Source organism: Trichosurus vulpecula, chromosome 5 (assembly GCF_011100635.1).
Source record: "Trichosurus vulpecula isolate mTriVul1 chromosome 5, mTriVul1.pri, whole genome shotgun sequence".
In the NCBI taxonomy this organism is placed as follows: Eukaryota; Metazoa; Chordata; class Mammalia; order Diprotodontia; family Phalangeridae; genus Trichosurus; species Trichosurus vulpecula.
In genome coordinates this window covers 86946234-86958659 of record NC_050577.1, presented here as the reverse complement: position 1 = coordinate 86958659, position 12426 = coordinate 86946234, and the positions used below count along the sequence as shown (strand labels likewise).

The window sequence follows — 12426 nt, the reverse complement described above, 5'->3', positions numbered from 1 at the left end:
GTCACCTAAGTTCAGTTAAATAAAATAAACCACGTCGGCCATGTCTGAAAATGCATGCTTCATTCCAAACCCATATATTATTGCTTTTCTGTCTAGACTGCAAGGGTTCCAACCTGGGGTCCATGAACTTTTAAAAACATTAGATCATTGTGTTTCAACAGAATTAGTTTCCTTTGTAACTCTTTGTATTTTATATTATCAAATATGTACTTAATTTAAATTGTATTAAAATACATATTCTATGTCTTTTATTTTATACTTATAAAAATATCATTCAAACGGCTCCCTAGGCTTCACCTGATAGCTAAAGAGGTTCACGACACAAAACAGGTAAAGAACCCTTGGCCTTTAGACTCTCAAGTCAAAATTGGTCACTGAACTGATTAGGATTCCCAAGTTTTTTTTTTTTCCATTTTTTTCATTTACATTATTGTTGTCAGTGTGTAAAATGTTCCTCTCATTCTTTTTAACATCACTCAGCACCAACTTGTCTTTCCAAGTTTCTCTGAATACTTTATATTTGTCTTTTCTTACGATGCAGTAATATTCCATTATATTCACATACCACAATTTGTTCTGCCATTTACCAGTTAATGGGCATTTACTCTTCTTCCAGTTCTTTGTTACTACAAAAGGGAGCAGTATAAATATTTATGGAATTATGGGACCTTTCCCTGGCATTTTGATCTCCTAGTTGTACAAAGAGAACACATCATTTAGTGACTTTACTGTAAGTCTGAGTTGTTTTGCATAAAGATTGGACCAAGGATTGGACGGGTCTACTAATGATGCATTAGTGTACCAGTCTTCTCGTAGCCTTCCCAACAACTGGCTATTTTCATCCTTTGTCATCTTTTCCAATGGGTGTGAGATGGAATCTGAGAGTTGCTTTAATTAACATTCCCTCAAAGGAGTTTTCCTCCCTTTTTTTCTGGTTTTCACTTATCTTTAGATATATAAGCTTACTAAGGGACAGACTAAGATGGTGGAAGGTTTCTGTGTATTTCATTATTATAACAATAACTTTATTATAATATTGTTACTATGACAGCCTTATATTATATTTAGTATTATCTAAGGTTCAGACCCTCAAGGAATTTACATAGGGAGGATGTCAGGATACAATCTATTGGATCTTTCCATCCAATTTAATGGAGATTATAAGATTTAAAAAGGAAAAAAAAACCTCAGCAATAACATAGGAAGAATTCCAAATGTCTAGACCAGGAAGAATGCGATCATAGCGGCCTCCTTGAAGCCCTCTGCAATCAGTTCTCTTCAGTTTTTTAAAAATAGTTTTAAGGTCTGTGGCCCACAGAATATATAGACTTGCTTCCATGGTATAACAGTAATAACTGATATTTAATTAGTACCTCTAGGCTTGAGATGCACTCTGCATACCTGTTTTCATTTGATTGGTCAAAGTTGAGATGGCTGATTGTGGAGGCTGGGCTGTATAAAAAGGCTTTGCTGAAAGGTCTGAGGTTCTCAACTCCAAGGAAGCTTCAGTCAATGGTACCAACTTTTTGCCTCCTCCCACATTTTCCCACTTGATGAGAGATGAGGTCTCATCTCTCCAACTATTGATTTTTTTTGAATAATCAGTCAGGGAATAAACATTTATTGAGCAACTACTGTGTGCGAGGCTCTAGGCTAAACACTAGGGATACAAAAAAGAGTCAAAAGACAGTCCCAGCCCTTAAGGCACTCACAATCTAATGAGGGAGACAACAAATAAACAAATACATACAAATAAGCTACATGCAGGAAAAATAGGAAACAACTCAAAGTGGGAAGGTATTAGAATTAACAAGGTTTGTGAAAGGCATCTGTAGAAAATAGGATTTTAGTTGGGACTTAAAGGAAGCCAGTAGGTGGAAATGAGGAAGGAGGGCATTTCAGACATGAGAGATACCCAGAGACAATGTTCAGAGCCAAGAAATAAAGTATCTTGTTTGTGGGCAAGAGGAGAGTACAAGATGGGGAGTAAGGTGTAAGAAGGTAGGAGGGGGCTAGGTTATGAAGGGGATTGCATGCCAAATAGGTTATTTTGTATTTGCTGCTAGAGGTGACAGAGAGCCACTAGAGTTTATTGAATAGAGGGGTGACAAGATCAGACTTACACTTTAGGAAAATCACTTTAGTGGCTGAACAGAGGGTGGATCGGAGTTGGGAGAAACGTGAGGCAGGCAGAACCACTAGCAGGCTATTGCAATAATCCAGAATAATCTAGGTGTGAGGTGATGAAGGCCTGCACCACACTGCTGGCAAAGTCAGAGGAGATGAGGTGTATTTGAGAGAGATTGCAAACGAGGCCTGGGCAACAGATTGAATAAGGGGTTGAGTGATAGATAGTGAGGACTTGAGGAGGATACCTAGGTTTTGAGCCTGAGAAACTGGGAGGATGGTGTTGCCCTCTACCATAATAGGGAAATTAGAATGGGAGTTTGGTTTTGGACATGTTGGGTTTAAGATGTCTACTAGACATCCAGTTCCAGATGTCTGAAAGGCAGTTAGAGATGAGAGACTGGAGATTAGCAGGGAGATTGGTGGAGGAAAGGAAGATTTGAGAATCAGCAGTATATTGATGGCAATTAAATCCATGGGAGCTGATAAGCTCACCAAGTAAAGTAGTATAGAGTGAGAAGAGAAGAGGACCCAGGACCAAATCCTTAGGGACACCTATAGTTAAGAGAGAGTGATCTGGAGCACTGGATCTAGCAAAGGAGACAGAGGAATGGTCAAATAGGTAGGAGGAACCAGGAGAGTGCCCCAAAAGCCTAGAGAGAAGAGAAGATCATGGAGGAGAGAGTGATTAACAGTGCAGAGAGGATAAGGAGAATGAGGACTGAGAAAAGGCCACTGGATTTGGCAACTAAGAGATCATTAGCGACTCTGGAAAGAAAATGAAAGATTTTTAACACAATTTTTATAATTGATTTTTAAATTGAGTTAACACTGGAGGAAAAAAAGTGATTTTTTTAAAAGCCTGCTAAATTTTTTTATTGCTATTATTGCAACAAGATGAGAGAAATAATAACTATATCTAGCCCTAAGCTATGATTAGTGAAACTTGCAATTTGAGATAAAAATTTCTTGGGACTATTTGATAATATTCTGAGTTTTGAATTCAGGTGTAAATGTCTGAATGATCCTTAAGTCAGAAATCTACCATTTGAGGGAAATGCCACAAGCTGCTCAAAAGGAATCTGATATGGAAAATGCTACAGGTGGATGTCGGTGTCTGGGAAAAACTGTGGGGACAATCTTGGCATAGCTGAAGTCAGGATCCTCTTGACTCGGTTTCCCCACTGTTGTTTCCTTTTTGAATATGATTGGTTCCTCCCTGGTTAATCCTGAGCCTGGCTATGATACCCTACGAACAAAGTGAAACTTTACTGCATGGTTGACTGTTCCAATAGTATAGGCCTGCACAACTCGCAGTCCTCGGGGCACTTGTGGCACACCAAAGGATTTTGGGCAGCTCACAAAAAATGTAGAGGAAAACATCTTTTGTATGTAGAGGAAATTCTTTGGTGTGCCAAAAGCAGCCTGTGGCCTGCAAGTTATGCAGGCCTCTAATAGTAACTACCACTCTTAACCTGATATCAAACAGAACCGAGGATGCTTTATCCTATTTTACCTATGTTTAGTCATTCTGTCCCCTTAGGCTTAGGTTTGCATGACCAGTCTTGATGTTGTTACAACCATGCCCTTACTTCTTCCTTTCGTAGCAAATTTCTCTAACCATGGTAGGCAAATTTTTTTAACATAATGAATCTTGTTGCTGCAATACTCCAGCACCTCTACACTACAATAATAGGATGGAAGTATGAAAGCTCTTACTGTTTTCAATATTAACTGGTAGGCAATTTTATATCCTAAGGAACTAAGTAAATGAGTTCTTGTGTTTGCCACCCCCTCACTAGTAGTTATGAGTTCTTGTGTTTGCCACCCCCTCACTAGTAGTTATGATATGGGGATAACATCCTCCCAAGGGAATTATAAAGATACAAAAATTTTCTAATAAGACAAAGATACAAAAGTTTTTTTCAATTAGAGCTGTAAACTTTGAGAAAGTAACAGGATCAGACTGTTTTCTCTAGAATACTAAAATGTATATAATTGGTTTCCAAATCTTTCTAATGGGAAAATAAGTTTCAAAAATTGGATTAAAGATTTTACATGTAAAATTGCATTGGAAAATTGTTAAGGTAAAATTATTTTTCCATTTGAAGTATCTGTTTGATAATTTTAAGAGACAGGAAGGCCCACTTTACAAGTCAGGCCCCCATAAATTGTTTTTAAAATTCTTTCAGCCTGTTAATAGTAGTTTCCATAACAGGTATAGGGTTTAGGTAAAAATAGTATGTAACAGCTGAAATTCTCTTTAAGTTTCAGGATAATTATGGGTTCTTAATTTGATGTTCCTCTTACAGCTCTACTGTTAATATGATCAGAACCATAAAGGTTGAGCTGGTTTTCACCACATAAGCTAGTTATTGGAAAAGCAAATGTAGGAGTTGGTACTAAATTGTACAGGCAATATTGTGGAGATATCACAGGTTCAGTTCCAGATAAATGCAATAAAAAGAGTCACATGAATTTTGTGGTTTCCCAGGGCATACAAAGCTTATGTTTAAGTGTGTGTAATATACTATATAAGTGTCTAATATACTATATTAAGTGTGCAATAGTATTATGTCTTAAAAAGGTATATACCTTAATTAAAAATACTTTATTGCTAAAAAAAAAAACTGCTAACCATCATCTGAGCCTTCAGCAAGTTGCAAACTTTTTGTTGTTTGGGGGTCTTACCTCAATTGATGGCTGCTGACTGATCAGAGTGGTGGTTGCTGAAGGCTGGGGTAGCTATGGGAATTTCTTTAAAAAAGACAACAATGAAGTTTGCCACATTGACTGACTCTTCCTTTCATGAAAGGTTTCTCTGTAGCATGAAATGCTGTTTGATAGCATTTTACCCAAAGTAGAACTTCTTTCAAAATTGGAGTCAATCCTCTCAAACTCTGCTGCTGCCTTATCAACCAAGTTTATTCAATATCTTCAATATTGTTGTCTCAGGGAATAGGGAGCTCCCAGGAGAGGGAGAGTCAAGGAGGAATGGCTGGTGAGTGGAGCAGTCAGAACACACACAACATATATAGATTAAGCTCACCATCTTATATGGGCACGGTTCACAATTACAATAGTAGGATAAATGGGGGATAATAGGATGAAGGGAAATACATAGTAATCATAACTGTGGAAAAATTTTTACAGCAAGTTTTTTTATAAAGGCCTCATTTCTCAAACATATAGAGAACTGAGTCAAATTTATAAAAATAAGAGCTATTTCCCAATCAATAGTCAAAGCATGTAAATAGAAAGTTTTCAAATGAAGCAACCCAAGCTATCTATAGTCATATGAAAAAATACCCTGAATCATTATTGATTAGAGAAATGCAAATTAAGACTACTCTTAGGTACCACCTCACACCTATCAGATTGGCTAATATGACAGAAAAGGTCAATGACAAATGTTGGAGGGGATGTGGGAAAATTGAGACACTAAAGCACTATTGGTGGAGTTGTGAATTGATTCAACTATTCTGGAGAACAATTTGGAACTATGCCCAAAGGGCTATAAAACCATGCATCCCCTCTAACCCAGCAATACCAGTACTAGGTCTGTATTTCAAAGAGATCAAAGAAAAAGGAAAAAGACCTATATATACAAAAATATTTATAGCAGCACTTTTTGTGGTTGGGGAATGGTTGAACAAGTTGTGGTATACGATTGTAATGGAATATAATTGTGCCATAAATGACAAACAGGATGATTTCAGAAAAACCTACATGAACTGATACAAAGTAGAGTGAGAAGAAGCAGGAAAATATTGTACACAGTAACAGCAATACTGTTTGATGATCAGCTGTGAATGACTTAGCTATTCTCAGCATATAATGATCCAAGACAATTCCAAAGGACTTATGATGAAAAATGATATCTCTCCAGAGAAAGAACTGATGGAGTCTGAATGCAAATTAAAACATATTTTTTTACTTCATTTTCCTTGCCTTTTTTTTTGGTCTGTCTTTTCTTTCACAATATGACTAATATGGAATTGTTTTGCATTACTGCACATGTATAATCTATTATCAATTGCTTGCCTTCCCAGGAGGGAGAAAGAGGAGGAAGGGAAGGAGAGAATTTGGAACTCAAATTTTTTAAAAATGTTAAAAAAGGATTTTTATATGTAATTGTGAAAAATAAAATATTAGAATTTTAAAATATTTTAAAATTTTAAAATAAAAATTAAAAAATTAAAAAAGCAATTATCTGTGAAATGCAATATAGCACAGCACAATAAAACAAGATATGCTTTTACTGAGTCTTGTTACTGGCAGATTTTAGTTAAATTACCTAGCATTCTTTGCAAATGACTTGGAACCAAAGAAGCAAAGACATTTAGGAGCCTGAGAATGAGGCCTATTTCAGAATGTCCAAGTGAAGATGTTTTCAGGTACCAGACAACTACATGGGCTATCTGGGATCCAAGATGAAATGGTGCTGATTAAACAGACATTGAGAGTGGGTTAGTAGAATACAAGAAGACTTGATGTTAGTTAATACTAATGATCATTATTGTATTACTTTGGCTTTTTGGGGTTTATTTGCTGAGTTTTCCTGGTTACCTTGGTGACATGCAAATCTCTCCTCTCAAATTAGTCCCTGGTGAATCCTCCAAGCAGCCTGAATCTCTCACTGGAAATTGAGACGTTGGCTCGGGCCACAAGAGAATCCATTCTTAAAACAACACAGGGAAAGGCTTATGCTATAACTCATAAATCTTGTAATTTTTACATTCACTGGTCAGGAGAAATTCTGACAAGCCTACGTAAGATTCCATGAGTTATAGCAGAAACACAACTACCATCCCCAGGTGACCCCTGGTAGAATCCTTCTTCCTGGTCCACTTGGTTACAAGGAAATGGCCTGATAGCCACCCTTAGTAAATGGACCCTTACTGCCCTCTGTTTTATTCTTTTTAAACTTTCTCTTTATTACTGTGTTAAAGCCTCTTCTAGACTAGCCCCAGAAAAGCTTATGGTAATATGCATTGCTGATAACGACCGTCTTAAAAATCCTACAGAATTAGATTATAGACATATTTCCCATTGATCAAAGGAGGAATTGAGAAAATTAAATTGATTCCATTTGTAACTGATTCTATTTTATACCAACCCCTGACATTTTATCTAACCATTGAAGTCACTTTCATCTCTCAGTTAAGTTCAGAAGTCCATAAATCTGTAAATTCAGTAATCTTGTAAATCAATGTTTTATCTTTATGCCAAGAAGACCTGTTTTCTCTGTACAGTTAGGACACAACCTATCAGCTTTCCCATGATAAGGAAGAAAATCTCTTTCCTTCCACCAACGAAACCAGAGGAGTTAATCCTCCCTACTGTCCTGTCTCTTCTATTTCTACCTACTTTCTCTCGATTATAAGAAGCCCTGTAAACCCTACCTGCGGGGTCTTTTGGCTTGTTGAGGAGCTAAGGATCCCTTTGATTGATCACTGATAACCTTACCAATAAATTGAACATGCTCAGAACTTTGTTGTTTCAGTTTACCTTAATTTCAACTGCAAAAAACCGAATCCTTTTGAGTGTTGTCTTCTCCTATCAGAATGTAAGCTCATGAGAGCAGGGACTTTCTTTTTCTTATTTGTAGCCTCAACTTTTAGCATAAATGACAACAACAATAACTAACACTTACATAGACATTACTGTGTGCCAGTGCTTTACAGTTATCTCATTTGGGCTTCACAACAACTTCGGAAGGCAGGTGCTATTAGTATCCCCACTTTACAGATGAAGAAACAGGCAAACAAGGGTTAAGTGACATGTCCAGGATCACGTGGCCAACTCCAGTGCTCCTGACTCCAAGTCCAGAGTCTATTCACTGGCTAGCTGCCAGCGTCTGGCACACAGTGGTGCTTAATAAAGGTTCACCAAATTGATTTACTGCTGGATCAGCATTGCAATTGCTGATAATGCATTTACCCGGTTTGTGTCTTCAAAGGACGTCTGATTACACAGAACCTGGGGGGCGAAAAGCTACTAGTTAAGGTACTAGCTATGTGCACCTGACTGCTAACAACTGTCACTTTTCTTTCTGTTGTCTTTGCCAATTTGGGGGGGAGGGGGGTGAGGTGAAATCTTAGAGCTGTTTTAACGTGAATTTCTCTTATTATCAGTGATACAGAGAGTTTATTTTCATATGTCTGTTGGTTGATAGCTTGGATTTCTTCCTTTGAGAACTGTTCCTAGCCTTTGACTGTGTATTTGTTATGGAATGGTTCTTAACATTATATTATATATTTGAGTCAGTTTCCCACATGGGCTTGGATATCAAACCTTTATGAGAAGAATCAGCTGCAAAGATTTTTCCCAGTTAATTTTTGAGTGCATTAATTTTGTTTATGCAGAGGCATTTTAATTTTATGCAATCAAACTTGTCTATTTTGCCTTCTGTAATCCTCTGTCCTTTGAGTATTCTCCTATCCATGGTTGCGAAAAGTGTCTCCTTCCCTGTTCTTCTAATTCAGTTATGATGGGACCTTTTATATTTAGGTCTGTATCCATATTAAGTTTATTGTGATACAAGCTGTGAGATGTTAGTCTAAAACTTAATTTCTTCCATACTACTTTCCAGTTTTCCCAGCAGTTGTTTTTTTAATAGTAAACCTTTACCCAAGTATGCAGAATCTTTGGGTTTATCAAAAACACTACATAACTATAATCATTTGCATGTTGTATACCTACTCTGTTCCAATGACTGGTTTTGCTATTTTTTAGCCAGTACTGATATGGATACAAACAGTGCCCTAAGGCTTAAGCAGAATATTAAGGGTTGCTTTCCAGTACTTTGTAAGGCCCCTCCTGTGCCCTAAAATTTCTTCCCCTTATCTTGAAACACCATAAAACTTCCCCTTATCCTGGACAATAAAATTCCTTGTCTCCCTCATCCTGTGTCATGACAATCCCTCCTTCTCTTGTAAGCAACCACTTTCTTCATCCTGTCCCTGATCTCCAACCCCCATAAGAAACCCTAAAATTACATCATCATCCTACAGGCTTGTATAACTTTCTGTCTATATCAGCCTGGTCCTTCCAAATATCACGGCCTTTCATTAGCTTCTCGCTAATCTCAGGCCCGTGAAGCTTTCACGTGATAAAGCTCCCATGGTTAAGGGAAAATCGTCTGAATTCTTTCACACCTGAACCACTCTCCCAAATCTGATTTCAACATTTCTGGTGCTGAAACGTGGGAGTCCAAATATTAATTGGACTCTGCTGATCTTCTCCTAGACACTGGGATAACAGGTAAGTGCCCTTTTCTTTGTTCTCTTCCCCAGGACTTTCTGCTCCTACCGTCTCCCCGACTGTAAGACCCCTGGAATGTTCAGATAATGCCAGCGGCATCTGAAGCTCCGCTGACTTCCGGGCTGTCAGTGGGACTGCAGACCCTCACATAAGGGGATGCTGTTGCATTGGGTCAGTCACATTTTTTTTCTCTCCTCTGTCTTGGGATGCTAAGATGGAGTGATGGGATGTTGCCAGGAGACTACTAGGATGGGAAATCCAGGGAAGGAGATTTTAAGGAGAAGCAACCCTTAATATTCTTAACCCTTAGAGCACTGTTTGTATCCACATCAGTACCAAATAGGTTTGATGGTTACTGCTTTGTAGTATAATTATATATACATATATATATATATATATACACATATATATATATATATATATAATTCATAGTATATTAGTACAGCATACTACAGTGATAGTCTGCTATTGCTAGGCCCCCTTCCTTCTCACTTTTTAAAAAATTATTTTCCTTAAGATTTCTGACCTTTTGTTCACCCGGATGAATTTTGTTATTATTCTTCCAATGGTATATGTAAGCCTTTGGAAATTTTATTTGTTATGGCACTGAGTAAATAAATGTAATGATAACACACAGCAAGCTACAGCTAGCAAAGCACTTATAGAATGTCATTTGATCCTCCGAACGACTCTGTGAAGTAGGTGCTATTATAATTCCCATTCTACAGATGGGAAAACTGAAGGTGAGAGATGTTAAGCAATTCGCCCAGGGTCACAGAGCCTGGGGAAGGATTTAACTCAGGTCTTCCTGCCTCAAGCCTGCTGTTCTACCTGCTGTGTGGAACCATGGGTTCTGAAAGGTGAGTTTCTGCCTGGCCACCTCGTCCTGCATGGACATTCCCTACCTCCACCTTTTCCTACCTCATTATCCATCCTTCCGTATTAGAATGTAAGCTCCTTTAGGTCAGGGACTGGCTCACTTGCTTGCATTTATATTCCCACCACTCAGCATAGTGCCTGGCACATAGTAGCCTTTAATAAATTCTGTTATCTGCTATTAACTGTTGTTATACAAGAGATCGTTTGATTATATTAATTTTATGTAGGGTGAAGCAGTAAGGAGAGGTTTGCAATCTTTCTTGGAGCCAAGAATACTGGGGTTCAACTCCTGTCACCTACATACTGTCTGTGTAATCCCTATCATTCATTTAATTCCTTGGCATTCTAAGAGACTCTCTAAGACAGGGGTTCTTAACCTGGCATCTGTAAATTTGCCTTTAAAATATTTTGATAACTATTTCAATACAATTGATTCGTTACATTGCTGTTTCCCTCTTAATCCTGTGTATTTTATGCTCTTAAAAATATTACTCTGAAAAGCGTCTAGAGGCTTCGCCAGAACACCACATACCAAAAAGGTGATGAACTGCTTTAAGAGGAAGACTTGAGTTCACAATCACATGCAGTCACTAGCAGGACAAGACACTTAACCCTGCCTCAGTTTCCTGACCTGTAAAATGGGGATGGTAATAGCACTTACTTCCCAGAGTTGTTTTAAGCATTACATGGGAGAGTATTTGTAAAGGGCTTAGCATAATGGCTGGTACATCATAGTCATTTAACACATGGTGGTTTCCTTCCTCCCTTCTTTCCCTCCTTCCTTCCTTTTCTTTCTTTCCTTCCTCCCTCCCTTCTCTCTTCTCTACCGCACCTTTTATCCTTCTTTCTTGTTTTTCTCCCTTCCTTCCTCTCCTCTCCTCTCCCTTCCTTTCTTCCTTCTTTGTCTCTTCTCTCCTTTCCTCCCTTCTTTTTCCTTCTCTTTTCTCTTCCTTCACTCTTCTCCTTCCTTCTTCCCTTCTCTCTTCTCTTCCTTTTTCCTTTCTTCTCTCCCTCCTTTCCTTCTTTCTTGTCTCTTCTCTCTTTTCCTCCCTTCTCTTTTCCTTCACTCTTCTCCTTCCTTCTTTTCTCTTCTCTCCCTTTCTTCTCATCCTCCTTTCTTCTCTTTCCTCTCTTTCTTCAACCTTCTTTTTCCTTTCTTTTCCTCCTTGAGTGGAATGGATGAAAGTCTCTCATTTAAAGAAAAGGATACTTAATATTTTAGCCTCCATAACGCCTGAACTATATCTTTGAGTTTAAAAATCAAACCGCTCACCCCCCTTAAACTTGCATATACACCACATATATCCACATCCTGCATACACACAGGGTGAGCATGCCTGTTAACTGCTGTCTGTTAGTTTGAAGTTAAGGTGTTAGATTAAGAAACTTTCCTTGTTTTAAGAATGTGAGGCCAACTACCCCCTCGGACGGGGATAGAGGTCCAGAGGGTTTGGGGGGTTCTTAGAATTTTTTTGCAAGGGGGTTTGGGGAGGGGAGCCTTTAAGAGATATATAAACTGCATGTCTGCCTTCTGAAACTTGCCTCCCTACTCCAATCCACTCTGGAGTAGGCGATGCCCAATCCTCGCGAGAGACTTGCAAATAAAGCCTCTGTCTTTACCTGGAGATACCTTTGATTGTTGTTTCATTTGGGGGGAATTACTGTCCCACACATCCTTTCCTCCGTCCCTCCCCTATTCTCTCTCTCTTTTCTTTCCTTCCCTCCTAGATAATAAATTCCAGAGAAGGTGCCCAGAGGCGTTGGTAAAGGGTTCCCTCCCCTCCAGGAAATCGCAGCTCCATCCCAAGCCTAGGTCACGCAGCACACTATGAGCCCCTGGAGGGCAGGGCCCACTCCCTCTCCAGACCGCGGCTCCTTCCAAACAAGCCCATTAATTGATAATCGGCCCTCACAAGCTTTCCTTCGTCCCAAGCCTTCTCCCCGCCCCCCGCGATAATTACTGCGGCCAGAGGAGCAGAGACTTCTCCTATATCCTGTCCACCATATCAAACTTCGCCATGGGCTGGGTGCCCGGAGAGTCCGGAAGAAGCCTCCACCAGTGAAGCCGGCCCTTTGTCGAAGCCTCCCAGGTGCTCACTGCAGCATCTTCCCCTCGGGCCAGTCGCCCTCCCGCCAGGAGGTGGCGCTGTGACG

The 12426-nt window shown here is 39.0% G+C and overlaps 1 protein-coding gene across 2 annotated transcripts in view; it reads right to left on the bottom strand.

The window, feature by feature from the left end:
• The window catches only part of LOC118849660 (U3 small nucleolar RNA-associated protein 14 homolog A-like), a 31537-nt gene extending 19129 nt beyond the window's left edge, over positions 1 to 12408 (bottom strand). Inside the window, exon 1 of one of the 2 annotated variants that reach the window (XM_036758596.1) lies at positions 12234 to 12408. The gene's annotated coding sequence lies outside the window, so the exon portion shown is untranslated. Of the gene's footprint in view, positions 1 to 1401; positions 1475 to 12233 lie in introns of those variants that run through there. The other variant, XM_036758597.1, reaches the window with a different exon arrangement.
• Between the last annotated feature and the right edge of the window lie 18 nt (positions 12409 to 12426).